Source organism: Paroedura picta, chromosome 15 (assembly GCF_049243985.1).
Source record: "Paroedura picta isolate Pp20150507F chromosome 15, Ppicta_v3.0, whole genome shotgun sequence".
In the NCBI taxonomy this organism is placed as follows: Eukaryota; Metazoa; Chordata; class Lepidosauria; order Squamata; family Gekkonidae; genus Paroedura; species Paroedura picta.
The window spans coordinates 29,192,262-29,205,679 of NC_135383.1; the positions used below are offsets into that span (position 1 = coordinate 29,192,262).

At 47.7% G+C, this 13,418-nt stretch overlaps 1 long non-coding RNA gene across 1 annotated transcript in view; it reads right to left on the reverse strand.

Moving 5' to 3' along the window:
• Positions 1-3,865: 3,865 nt before the first annotated feature.
• The window catches only part of LOC143824584 (uncharacterized), a 33,390-nt gene continuing 23,837 nt past the window's right edge, over positions 3,866-13,418 (reverse strand). The window contains exon 3 of the long non-coding RNA XR_013226802.1: positions 3,866-4,519. This is a non-coding gene — a long non-coding RNA (uncharacterized LOC143824584). The remainder of the gene's footprint in view (positions 4,520-13,418) is intronic.

Consider the following 13,418-nt stretch of genomic DNA (forward strand, 5'->3'; position numbering starts at 1 on the left):
AAAGCTGACAAACTGGAGATTCAGGAGGGATAAAAAGATATATTTCTTTATACAGCAAGTGATTAAAACGTAGACTATGCTACCAGAGGATGTAGTGTTGGTCACAGGCATAGATAGCTTTAATGCTAAACCAAAAAAGGAACAAAACCCAACCTTAACAGGTAGGAACTCAAAAGTTGAGCTGAACAATAAAAATAACGTAAAACTTGTTAATTATTTATTATAGTGCACAATTAAAAACAGAATAAAAACTTCTTAAAAACTATACCGAACTAACAGCACATAGAACCAAGGACCAAACGCGTTTCGACCCTTCCGGGTCTTCCTCAGTGGTCAAGATTATGATAATACACTCTATATAGAAATATACCTATATAGCTGAATGTGTACATTTGTAATGTGTAAATTTTATCCTTTTTAGAGACCAATTCCTATGTTATGTCTTCGCTATCACTCTTCGCTATCATTAAGTTCTGTACTCAGAGTGTAATCTCATGTGCGTCATAGCTTTTTCTGACGCACATGAGATTACACTCTGAGTATAGGTACATTTCTATATAGAGTGTATTATCATAATCTTGACCACTGAGGAAGACCCGGAAGGGTCGAAAGGCGTTTGGTCCTTGGTTCTATGTGCTGTTAGTTCGGTATAGTTTTTAAGAAGTTTTTATTCTGTTTTTAATTGTGCACTATAATAAATAATTAACAAGGTGAACTGAAGATGGCGCCATAAAGAAAGCTGGACTTCTGTTCAGCTCTTAAGCCATGCCGAGGGTCAGGGGCTTCTGCACCTGGCTGACCTGAACAGATATGCAAATCTGCTCACCGGTCGCCCCAGGAACCGGGAACGGTGACCTGAGGGTCCTACAGATCCGTAGGGAGATAGCAAGACCTCCCTGGATTAATAGCGGCTTGTGCTCAAGGTCACGATGGCGTCTTTGTCGCAAACAACTTTACAAGCTTGAAACGACCAGCCGACCTCACATTCTTCCCAGACCATCATTTACCAGATCGACAGGAGCAGAAGCTGACAGAAGCTGGAACCTACAACAGTAAGAATTGAAAGCTTTCTGGCTTTTCTCTCTCTTCTCCCACAAGCTCTTCCCTCCCCCCCCCTCAACCAATTCACAAGCGAATTCCTTCTTTCCCCGAGTGAGAGACTCCCAGCTAATTATACCCATTAACCAAACAAAGAGAGTGCTTTGAAGATTTATGGGTGAAGGTTCAGTGGGGGAATTTGACTTGACACGGAGATCGACAAACTGATAATTTGGGATCGCTCGTGTTCCCGCGAGACCTTACGAGACTTTCTGTTTACAGTTTGTGACTGCCTAGAACTATGGAAGAATTAACTAAGGCACAGCTTTTCCATTTGTTATGCAAAGGAAACTCAGAGATACTGAAAGCAGTCAATAAGCTGGAAAAGGAAATTTGTGGGACTAAGGGGGAGCTTTTGGATGGAGCCCAAGGTCCGGAGAGACCAGCTGATGACGCAGCTCAGCTAACAGTAAATCAAGTGAAACTTCAATGTCTGGAAGCTAATCAACTGGAGGGAGAGAGTGCCAGAGATGTAAAAACCCAAAGTATCTTTAAAGAACCTGGGAAAACAGATTCACAAAAGGAAAGTACCAAAAACCTGGAAGTCTATTCAGAGCAGGAAATGACTTGGATCAGCAAAATAAAAAGAGTCTATTCAAAAGCGACAGCAACTAGGAAGCTATCAGGAGATATTTCTGTGCGACCAGAGGAAGAGATCCAGATTGACAAAGGATTCAGAGCCCCCTCAAAGGCGATTACAAGCAAGAATCAAGTAAGAGATTTCTCTGGCCCTGACAGAAGGACAATCAGAAACACTCTACTATGGAAAAAAACACAATTTCATTTTCTGCGACCACCTGAAAGATGAGCTGAACAATGGAGTATTCTCCTGGCTTCCTGGGAGAAAAATAGCAGTAGCAACCTTTAGGACAGGTCCAATATATGAAGGGAACTGACTTTATATCATTTAAGACAATAATAGAATATATCCTTATAATAGATTATACTCTCCTATGTATCAACAACTACTTTGTTAAGAAAGATGGTAATAACTCCTAGATCAGGATTAATATGCGATGGGAATTGAATATGTATGTTAATATGTATGCCAAAAGAGGATGACAAACCATATTTTATAGGCATTAACAAGACAACAGTAGTAATTCTTGGGTCAGGGCCAATTTATGAAGGAGACTGACCTAATATCATTTAAGATAATAACAGAATGTATTCCTATAACAGATCTCATATGTATTAACAATCACTTGGCTAAGAAAAATGGTAAAAACTTCTAGACTAGGAATAATATGTGATGAGAACTAAATATCTATGTTAAAAGAGATGGCAAACCATATCAACTGGTCGCTTTTTCTTTACAACTTCTCTGTAAATGCTTTATATAATAATAAACAATAAAATTATTATTAAAAAAAATAAATAATTAACAAGTTTTACATTATAGATAGCTTTAAAACAGCATTAGATTAATAAAGGATAGGGTGTGGCTGCTAACTATGGTGACTTAGGGGAACCTCCATGTTCAGAGGCAGTCAACCTCTGAATTCCAATGCCAGGAGGCAAAATCAGGAGGGGCCTCAGCCTCAATGCCGAATTGAGAATTAGAACTGGTTGGCCATTGTGTGAAACAGGATGGACCCTAACTCATCTGACCTACCTGGGCTCTTTTTTGTTGTTATAAAAGGTAAAGGTAAAGGTATCCCCTGTGCAAGCCCCGAGTCATGTCTGACCCTTGGGGTGACTCCCTCCAGCGTTTTCATGGCAGACTCAATACAGGGTGGTTTGCCAGTGATTCCCCAGTCATTACCGTTTACCCCCCAGCAAGCTGGGTACTCATTTTACCGACCTCGGAAGGATGGAAGGCTGAGTCAACCTTGAGCCGGCTGCTGGGATCGAACTCCCAGCCTCATGGGCAGACAGCTTCAGACAGCATGTCTGCTGCCTTACCACTCTGTGCCACAAGAGGCTCTTTTTATTATTTTTTTATTATTTGTTATTATGGCAGGATTTTAAAACTGTGTCAAACAAACACTGAAGTAAAATGTACATTCAGAAAACATAGGTAGTTTCAGATGAAGCAATCGCTACTCCTTATCAGGAACTGTTTCCAGGCCAAATGGAAGAGTTTTTTTATGTCTAAGGATGTTCTGAAGCATCTAATCACTTCTGCAGGTGGAGGGAGACCAGGAGGATTTAAGCTGTGCCAGGAGAGAAACAGACCAGGTTAGGGGCTCTTGTTCACTTCCTGGTCCCGTCTCCCCTCACATTTTCTGCAGCTTTCTTGGTTTGTGGCTAGGAAGGGAACAAGTGCAGAGATGGAGAAAGAAAGAAAGAAAGAAAGAAAGAAAGAAAGAAAGAAAGAAAGAAAGAAAGAAAGAAAGAAAGAAAGAAAGAAAGAAAGAAAGAAAGAAAGAAAGAAAGAAAGAAAGAAAGAGACACTGTTCTCATTAAATTATGTGATTAATATCTAGATTAAGGGTGTGGAATGCTGCTTGGCCCAGGGAATAAAAGCTTAAAACAGTTTCAGGATTTGTTTGAGAGACACCTCCATGTTTTGTAGCCAAATGGGCTGAACATTTTTCACAGTCAGCGTAGTTCAGCAGTGGAATAGGCTGCCTAAGGAGGTGGTGAGCTCCCCCTCACTGGCAGTCTTCAAGCAAAGGTTGGATACACACTTTTCTTGGATACTTTAGGATGCTTTGGGCTGATCCTGTGTTGAGCAGGGGGTTGGACTAGATGGCCTGTGTGGCCCCTTCCTGTCAAACATGAAGAGAACTCACAACAGGCTTCTTAATTAAAGAAAGCTTTATTGAGAAGTACTACACGCTCTAGGACTGAGAAGTCAAATCTGACTAGAGTACAGATTTGCTTCTGCTTATCAATACAATTCTCCCGCTCAAAACTTGGCAGTTCCCAAGGGAGGGGAGCAAGAGAGAAGACACATACATAATTAAAACAGAAATACATTCTCATGGCCTTGACTAGGTGATAGCAAAACCAGGCCCAGCCGAGAGGCCTCAACATGTGATAAGGTTACAACAACAAATTATTCACTTTTATGGTTAGCAAGAATACAGGACCTGGGGCAACCAGGCGCCAAGCAATATAACTGACATGGAGGAACTCAGGCTAATTTATGATAGAGATTCTACAATCCTGACATCCCACCGCACTGAAATAGACCTCCCCCACCCTAGCCCGCATCTACTGGACGAGGGCAATCAGGAATGCGCGGTGGAATGCCCGGAGGAGGCGATGCGCTTTTACATTTTCTGCCTCCACCCACTCCCTTTCTCCTGAAGGGAAATCTTTCCAATCCACTAAATATTGGAGGTGACCCTTGTGCACACGAGAGTCCAAGATCTGGTTGACTTCGTAGTGAGTGTCTTTATCACTGTAGACCGGTACTGGTGTTGAGAGTGGAGGGTGCCACACATCAGGCACAGGGGCTCGCCGCAGCAGGCTGGAATGAAAAACCGGATGTACATTCCTGTAAGTTTTTGGCAAACACAATTCTACAGTCACAGCATTGATCAGTTTCACAATTGGAAAAGGTCCCACGTATTTAGGACCCAACTTCTTAGATTTTTGCTGACAGCGTAGATTCTTTGTAGACAGGTAAACGAGATCACCCACTTTCCAAGCGGGCGCTGGTGCACGTTTTTTGTCTGCCTGGGTTTTGTAAGCATGTTTTGCCTCCTCGAGGCTAGAGACAATGTCAGGCCAACCAGCACTAATAGTTGCTGCCCATTTGGTGACCTCAGTAGAAGTTAAATCCCAGGTGGGTGGAGCCACTAAGTCTGTCCCGTACACCACTTTAAAGGTGACACTCCAGTGGAGGCATGCACCCCATTGTTATAAGCAAACTCAGCAAGAGGCAAGAGGGCGACCCAATCATTTTGTTGGTGGTTAATAAAACAGCGCAGGTACTGTTCAAGAATTTGGTTCACCCTTTCAGTCTGGCCGTTGGATTCAGGGTGGTAGCCCGATGTCAAGGCTTGTTCAACACCCAGCAACCTCAGGAGCTCCCGCCAGAACTTGGCAATGAACTGGGGGCCCCGATCCGTGAGCAAATGCCTGGGGATCCCATGTAGGCGGATTATGTGGGTCACGAACATGGAGGCCAGTTTGGCCGCTGAGGGCAAGCCCGCACAAGGAATAAAATGGGCTTGCTTGGAGAATGCATCCACCACCACCCAGACTACCGATTTGCCCTGGCTGGGAGGCAGGTCCGTAATAAAATCCATGGTGACATCGGACCAGGGACGGGCGGGGGTGGGCAGGGGCTGCAGCAACCCCCGTCTCTTCCCTCCAGAGGGTTTGGAAACCAGACAGGTGGGGCAGCCTTGCACGTATTTCTCCACATCACTCCGCAATGTTGGCCACCAATAATGTCTCCTGACCAGGTGCAGAGTTTTCACGAAACCAAAATGCCCTGCGGTTTTTGCATCATGGCAAAGTTTTAAAACGTCCCCACGCGCTGCCGCTGGGACGTAGAGCCGCTCCCCCTTGAAAAACAGGCCCCCCTTGTCAGTTAGGTCAGGGCGGAGGGAAGCAAACTCAGAGTCCTGTAACACCTCCTTCTGAACCCACCCACCAGGAATCGAGTTTCCCTTCTTTGTTTGACTGCGCATCACTGCGGCCATCCCCAGTTGGGCGGGAGTGAAAACTGTGTCCACCAATGGGTCGCGCTTACTGTTGTACTGGGGCAAGCGGGATAGAGCGTCCGCCAAAAAGTTCATTTTGCCTGGCAGATGCTTAAGAGTAAAGTTGAAACGAGAGAAAAACTCCGCCCACCGCATTTGCTTGGCAGAGAGTGAGCGGGGCTGCTTGAGTGCTTGGAGGTTTTTATGGTCTGTCCAAACTACAAATGGGACGGCGGACCCTTCCAACCAATGTCTCCATGTGGCTAGCGCCAACTTTACTGCGGCTGCCTCTTTTTCCCAAATTGCCCAGTTGCGTTCTGCTCCAGAAAACCTCTTTGACAAATAGGCTAATGGGTGTAGCTTCCCATCCTCCCCCTCTTGTAGGATCACGGTCCCCATTGCCACATCCGAGGAATCTACTTGCACGGTGAATTGCTTAGCTGGGTCAGCATGGGCCAACACGGGCTCAGATGTAAACAGGAGCTTCAAATTCTCAAAAGCTTCCTGACACCGGGGGGTCCACTGGAGTGGGGCGCCGGGTCGATTTGCCGCTTTTCCCCCTTCTTTTGTTTTCAACAAGTCAGTGAGCGGCAATGCCACCTTGGCAAAACTAGGGATAAACGTTCTGTAAAAGTTTGCAAATCCTAAGAAACTTTGGAGCTGCCTTCGCGTCCGGGGAGGTTCCCAGGCCAGCAAGTCACGCACCTTGCCCGGGTCCATTTCGATCCCCGCTTGAGAAACCCGGAAGCCTAGAAATTCCACCGCATCCCGGTGGAATTCACACTTTGAAAGTTTAGCAAACAAATGGTGCTTCCGCAGTCGGCGGAGCACCTCGCAGACTAATTTGGCGTGCTTGCCCACATCTTCTGAATACACTAAAATATCATCAATGTACACCAACACCCCCTGATACAACAAATCATGCATAATTTCATTTATCATGTTCATGAACACGCCCGGAGCGCCGGCGAGGCCGAACGGCATGGCGGTGTACTCAAATTGGCCCAAGGGGGTGTTAAAAGCAGTCAAATACTCATGCCCCTTCTTTATTCGGACCCGGTAATAGGCTTCTCTCAAGTCCAGTTTTGTAAAAATCCGAGCCCTCCCCAAATGTCCCAGCAAGTCCTTAATCAAAGGCAGCGGGTAAGCATTACAAGTGGAAACGGCGTTCAGCCCTCTGTAGTCCGTGCAGAGGCGCAAGGACCCGTCTTTCTTTTTCACAAAGAGGACCGGGGCCGCCAAGGGAGAAGTCGCGGGTCTGATAAATCCCCGGGCTAAGTTTTTGTCCAAAAACTCCCTAAGTTCTTTCATTTCTCTCGGGCTCATAGAATAAAGTTTGGCTTTGGGAAGGGGCTCCCCTTTCTTTAGCTCAATGGCACAGTCTGTTTTACGGTGGGAAGGAAGTTGGTCGCATTCAGCCTCTGCGAACACATCAGCAAAGTCTCGATACTCCCGAGGGATGGCCGCCCCCACGGCGCTCCCTACTGTGGCCACGGCTCTGCAGTTTTGAGCGAGTTGGGGCCGCACATGCCGCTTGCAACTAGGCGAGGAAAACTTCACTGTTCCCTTTTTCCACTTCACCGTGGGGTCATGCTCCCTCAACCAGTCCAAACCTAGAACGCATGGGAAAGCGGAGTGGGGCGCTACTAGGGGTTGAATTTGCTCCCAATGTTTCTCAACGTCCAAGTCCATCGGGAGCATTTTCACCGTAGCCTCCCCCCCTGGAGCACATTTCCCATCCAGTTGGGTAATGGGTAGGGGCTCCCCCAACGGCACCTTCCCCACCCCCAAAGTCTTACTAGGGTTTTGGTACACCCTGAGTCCACAATGCAACAAACCCCCACTTTTCGTCCAGAATTGGGCTCTGTGAGGGTTGCGGGCAAAAGATCCAGGGGGGAGTCACTCACCACGCGTCTGCCCCTGCCGGAGGCCTGCTGGCGGGGCGCCTTTACAGCAGACCGTCTTCGTTTCCCGACTGCTCCTCCGATTGAACTTCTTTGTCCTGGCCGCTGCTCTCCTCCGATTCCTCCACCACAGTCGTGGGCGCTTTGGCTGGGGTTCCTCCCGTTGACTTGGCGCTGGGCGACGTCTTGGTTGGGCATTGTACAAGGAAGTGGCCAGCCTGACCGCAACCCAAACACAATCCCTTTTCCATGCGCCGAATACGCTCGCTCGGCTCCAGTTTCGCCTTTGGCTTGACTTTCTTGGGGGTAGAAGTCTTCGTCCCCGTCTTGCCTGCAACTCCTTGATATTCGGACGCCCTTTCCAGGCGGCTCTCCATCTCTCCTGCCAACTGCACCCATCCCGCCACCGTAAGTGGGTCTTCCAGGAGGAGGCACTTGCTGGACAAATCCCCGGAGAGTCCCCGCACGAACGCGTGCACTCTCTGGGGTTCAGTCCACCCCGGGACCGCCGAGGAAAGCTCCTTGAATTCCCTGGCATATTCGGCCACCGTCATTTTTCCTTGCTTCAGGGACTTGAGTTTCTTTTCCGCCGTCTCCTTCTCGAACGGTTCCACGTACATCAGGCGCATGGTTCTCAGGAAGTGATTGTAATTACAGACGGCTCTCGGGTTGTAACGATAGAGATCCATGAACCATTTCGCTGCCTTCCCTTCCAGGCATTCTCCCACAAAACAAACGCGCTCGGCATCATCGTTAAAAGTGAAACCCATGTCCATCATGTAGGCTTGGAGATGCCCCAGGAACGAAGGGAAGGTTGATGGGTCCCCCGAGAATTTAGCTTTAAACTTGTAAGTGCTCCGCATTTCCACTCCTCTGAGATGGGGAGGCAGCCGTCCCGGTCCCCAATCCATCGGGGCTCGCGCTCCTCGGCCCAAGCCTCGACCTGCTCCTGCCGCTGCTCGCGCCGCCACCGCCGCTCGCGCTGCCGCCGCCGCCCGCGCCGCCACCGCCGCATCCGCTCCGTCCGCATCAGCCGCCACTCCGTCCGCCGCCCCGGCACCTTCGGCGGCTCCCGCTCCACCACCAGCCCCGGCCCCACCAAGGCCGGCTTCTTCTTCCTCCTGCAGCTGCGCTGCCGCCCTCGCCTCGGCCAAGGCGGCGGCTTCGGCCTCGGCGGCCGCCTGCATCACCACCTCCTCGCGCTCCCGCAGGGTGGGAAGCTCCCCCAGCCACCGACCGCTGGGTTCGCGAAAGTCTCCGTGCAACTCTCGCAGCAGGCGCCGCGCTTCGCGCTGCTCTTCCGGATCCAACCGGCCCGAGACATCCTGCAGCCAATTGGTCACCTTGTCCAGTTTATGCTGCAAGTCGCACACCTCCAAGGTGGGCTCCATCCCGTAGCTAGGCATCCCCAGTTGATCTGGCCACTGCTCATCCCCCGTCAGGTGGTCGTACTTTGACAGACGCCTGCGTTCGGTGATGTGCTTTTCCAGGAACTCTGCATGACCCGGAGTCGCCTCTCCCAAGGCTCTGATCATGCCCGAGCTGTACGGACCCACACCGGCCCTGTCGCCCTGAGAGAGGTCCCAATCCAGGCCCTCTTCCTGTTCAGTATAGATATTGCCTTCGTCCTGCATGTTGGCAGGCGAAAGGGGTTGTGAGATTTGACTTAATGTCAAATGTGAAGAGAACTCATAACAGGCTTCTTAATTAAAGAAAGCTTTATTGAGAAGTACTACACGCTCTAGGACTGAGAAGTCAAATCTGACTAGAGTACAGATTTGCTTCTGCTTATCAATACAATTCTCCCGCTCAAAACTTGGCAGTTCCCAAGGGAGGGGAGCAAGAGAGAAGACACATACATAATTAAAACAGAAATACATTCTCATGGCCTTGACTAGGTGATAGCAAAACCAGGCCCAGCCGAGAGGCCTCAACATGTGATAAGGTTACAACAACAAATTATTCACTTTTATGGTTAGCAAGAATACAGGACATGGGGCAACCAGGCGCCAAGCAATATAACTGACATGGAGGAACTCAGGCTAATTTATGACAGAGATTCTACAATCCTGATACTTCCAACTCTATGATTCTATGATTCTATGAAAACAGTAGCATATCCAAAACCTATGCACCAATGGCATAGCACACTAGCAGCCCGACTACACATTATAGTGTATACAGATGTGTCTTGGTCAAACATGTTTCTTCATTGTGCAGAGAGTTGGACTGGAGGTCCTTTTCAACTCTATGATTCTATGTTTGAGGAGTTTGGGAAGGGGCAGTGGCTCAGTAGCAGAACATCTGCTTTGCATGCAGAAGGACCCTGGTTGAAAAGACCTGGCACTAGTTGGTGCCAAAGACCTGCACCCAGGAGAACTGCTGCCAGTCTGAGTAGACTGCACTGATGGACCAAGCAAGGATAGGATTCTATATAAGGCAACTCCATGTGTTCATCTGAGTTTCATGCTCAGAGCTCCCAGAAATTCTAGAAACCTCAGATCAGGCCTCTGCACTCCTGCGAACATTCAACACAGAGCTCTCCAAGTACATTTGATTTGATAGAACCATGGGTGGATCATAATATTATTAGGCCTCTGAACACTTAAGGGATTTTGAACATGGGGATAACAATGTGTTATTTCTGCCTTGCTGTTAACACAGCGCAGAGACAATGCAGCTACCACCTCTTCCTCAGTGGGGCAGCCCCCTGGCCTGGGATAGAATACTGGGATTAATTCTGGTAACATACATACACACACGCTTATACTAAGGACGAAACTGTGTTGATCTTAAAGGTCCCCCCATGCTTGTACAATCTGGACCCCCAGGAGGGGCCCTATCTTCATCCTCAGACTTGCATCAGATGGACACAGCTGGGAGTAGAAGGAACAGAGGAATATGGGTTTAGGATTATCTGACCGCCATCTTTCTGGATTACTGTTTGTTTTATCTGGTTTTTAGCTTGTATTTATGGGGCTATGTTTTTAATATTATAAGCCGCTGCGAGCCAGCTTGGCGGGATAACAATTTAATAAATAAATAAATTCTATAACTTGGTCTTAAAGGCTGCTTCAGACTAACATAGCGATCCACCAGACTATTAGTGGGTTGAAGTGAGTCACTTATTAGAAAAGCAGGATATAAATCAATACAAAAATTTAAAAACAGTTTATTACTGTTATCTGACAAATCACTTTTTTTCCAGTTAAAATGATGGGCTTCACCTCAACAGAAAAGTTGCTTCTGCTAAGGGGTGTGTGGGTGAGAGAGATTTTGGAGAAATTCAGAGAGAGGTTTTCTGGGACCAGCTGCTGCCAGAACACTTCACAACAGTTAATTACTTCTTTTCAGCAGCAAGCCAAGTGTCCGTCAGGAGTGACAGTGACTTTCTATTCTGAGGTCACAAGATTTGCAAGTCAAAGGTGAAGGAATAGCCGCTTGGAGCACAGCGATAAAAGAGGAGGAAAAAATGATGGTTAAAAACCCCCACACTATAGTAGGAAGACATGGTGAAGCTGGATTGCCAATCATTTTTATACCTCTGCACTTTAAATTGTAATAATGTGCTGAAATGTGAAATTTACTGGGGCTGATGCTGTTTTACTTCATGCTATTCAAATACAAATCCGGAGGGGGGGGGACCTCCTGCATTCCCCGTACTTCAGAAGCCTTGTGGGTTGGTGGGAGAAGGCAGCAAAATGAATTCAGATGGATACCAGGTGCAGGGAGTGTGTGAAAGAACAAATAAAAAGAGGGGGCAGACTAGAGGAGAAGAGGGGGCCACGTAGCAAAAATTGTTGCTCTGAGAATATTTATGTTTATTAGAAGGCAGTCCTAAGCCAGGAAGGACTTAATAAGAGATCAGCTCTTTGCCTCCAACTTCTTGCTGGTTTCAGAACTTTGATGGGTGGAAGAGGAGCTGGTCAAAGAGCATGACCCGCTGCCAATAAGTTGTCCTGGCCTCCTGGCCTCTTTCAACATGGAGGACATGGTGGGGGGAAGAGTTGGGGCATCCTTTATGTGTCTTCTGAATGCAGGAGCTACAGAAATGGCCCCCTACCAGCCCTTTAGGACCAAAAGGAGTCTCAGTATCACGAACCCCAGCCGTTGCGGGCGCCGCCTCGATATCCAAGCTTAGTTACTACTGACACTCAGCACTTCACCAGAGAGTTGGTTTATTGAAAAATGGGATGCACAGACAGTCACTCATTTAAGGCAACATGTAATGCAGGAAAATGGACTGTGACACCGCTCTTAGATTGGACCCGGTTTTATAGGCACATGAGTAGACCCCCCCCCCGCTCAACAGGAGAGCCAGAAACGACCCTTTCTGGAGAGTTTGAAGCCAGCAGGGTGTGAAACTGCTGGAGCCAGGAGACTGAATGGTCTGCTCCTGCTTTTAACATAGAAACATAGAGTTGGAAGGGGTCATACAGGCCATCTGGTCCAACCCCCTGCTCAACGCAGGATGAGCCGAAAGCATAGCCTGTGTGCCCTCCAGCGCTTCCTTCAAATCCCTCAAAATGAGAGAAGCTGTCTGCATGGTTGCAATGTACCAGATTCCCTTAGCCACCTATTATTCAACTGCCCCAAATTTCAGATGTTCCATCATTATCTGGGGGGCTTTATGGGAAAACTGAGGTATATGTAATGAGAAACATCTAGTGAAGATGTTGCTGAGTGTAAAGGAGCCTTCTCAGATAGTTGTCAAGGGCAAACTAACAACTTGCTTCTGGATTAATAGAAAGCTTTATTGATAGCAGATCAGCACACCTCAACGTTCATAGTCAATTCTGTTTGATACAAGTCAAACAAGCACTTTTACACTTTCCCTTTCCCACCCAAAGTTACACAGTTCCCAAGGAGTAGGACCCCTCTCTAACAAGTGCCAGTCTGGGTGCTTCTCAAAACGATAGCCAGGCCATCTTGGCCTTGGGTGTTAGAAACAGTTCCTCTCCTACAGATAACATAGTTACAAAAATATGCACAGAACCTAAATCATGGCTAAGCAAAGCAGGCAGCAAAGCAGACAGCTTAGGGTTACACAAAGGTTCTCAAAACAGCACACATGAGTCCAAGATGGAGTCACAGAGGTCAAATACAAATCATGGCAGAAGTCAGCACAACATTCCGCCCTTCCATAAAAATTTCCCATCAATCACCCCCCCATCCTAGTGCCTAGGGCACTGGGGAAACTCCCGGTGAAACTCCCTAATCAGTTTGGGAGCCCACATGTCCCCCGCATCTACCCACTCACGGTCCCCCATGGGGAACTCTTTCCAATCCACCAAATACTGCAACTTTCCACAGTGCCATCTAGAGTCCAGGATCTTGTTCACTTCGTAGTGTGTGTTTTTATCCACATAAACGGGTATAGGAGCGGCAGAAGCGAGGTGCCATTCATCAGGAGGCAGGGCTGGCTTCAGCAAGCTAGAATGAAAAATGGGATGTCTATAAGTTTTAGGCGACTCAAGTTCCACAGTCACAGGATTTATTAATTTCTTGATGATAAAGGGCCCTACATATTGAGGACCCAACTTGCAAGAAGGCTGTTGGCAGCGCAGATTCTTCGTAGACAAATACACATGGTCCCCCACAGACCAGGCTGGTGCTGCTGACCTCTTTTTGTCAGCTTGCCTTTTATAGTCTTTTTTGGCCTTTTCCAAAGACTCTACAATCATGGATCAAGCGGCTGTAATGTTGGCCACCCATTTCTTCAAGTCTTGTGTGAACTCAGCTGCAGAATCTGCCATGAAGGCACAGTGGTAAGATCCGTGCCATAGACCACCTTAAACGGAGATATTCCAGT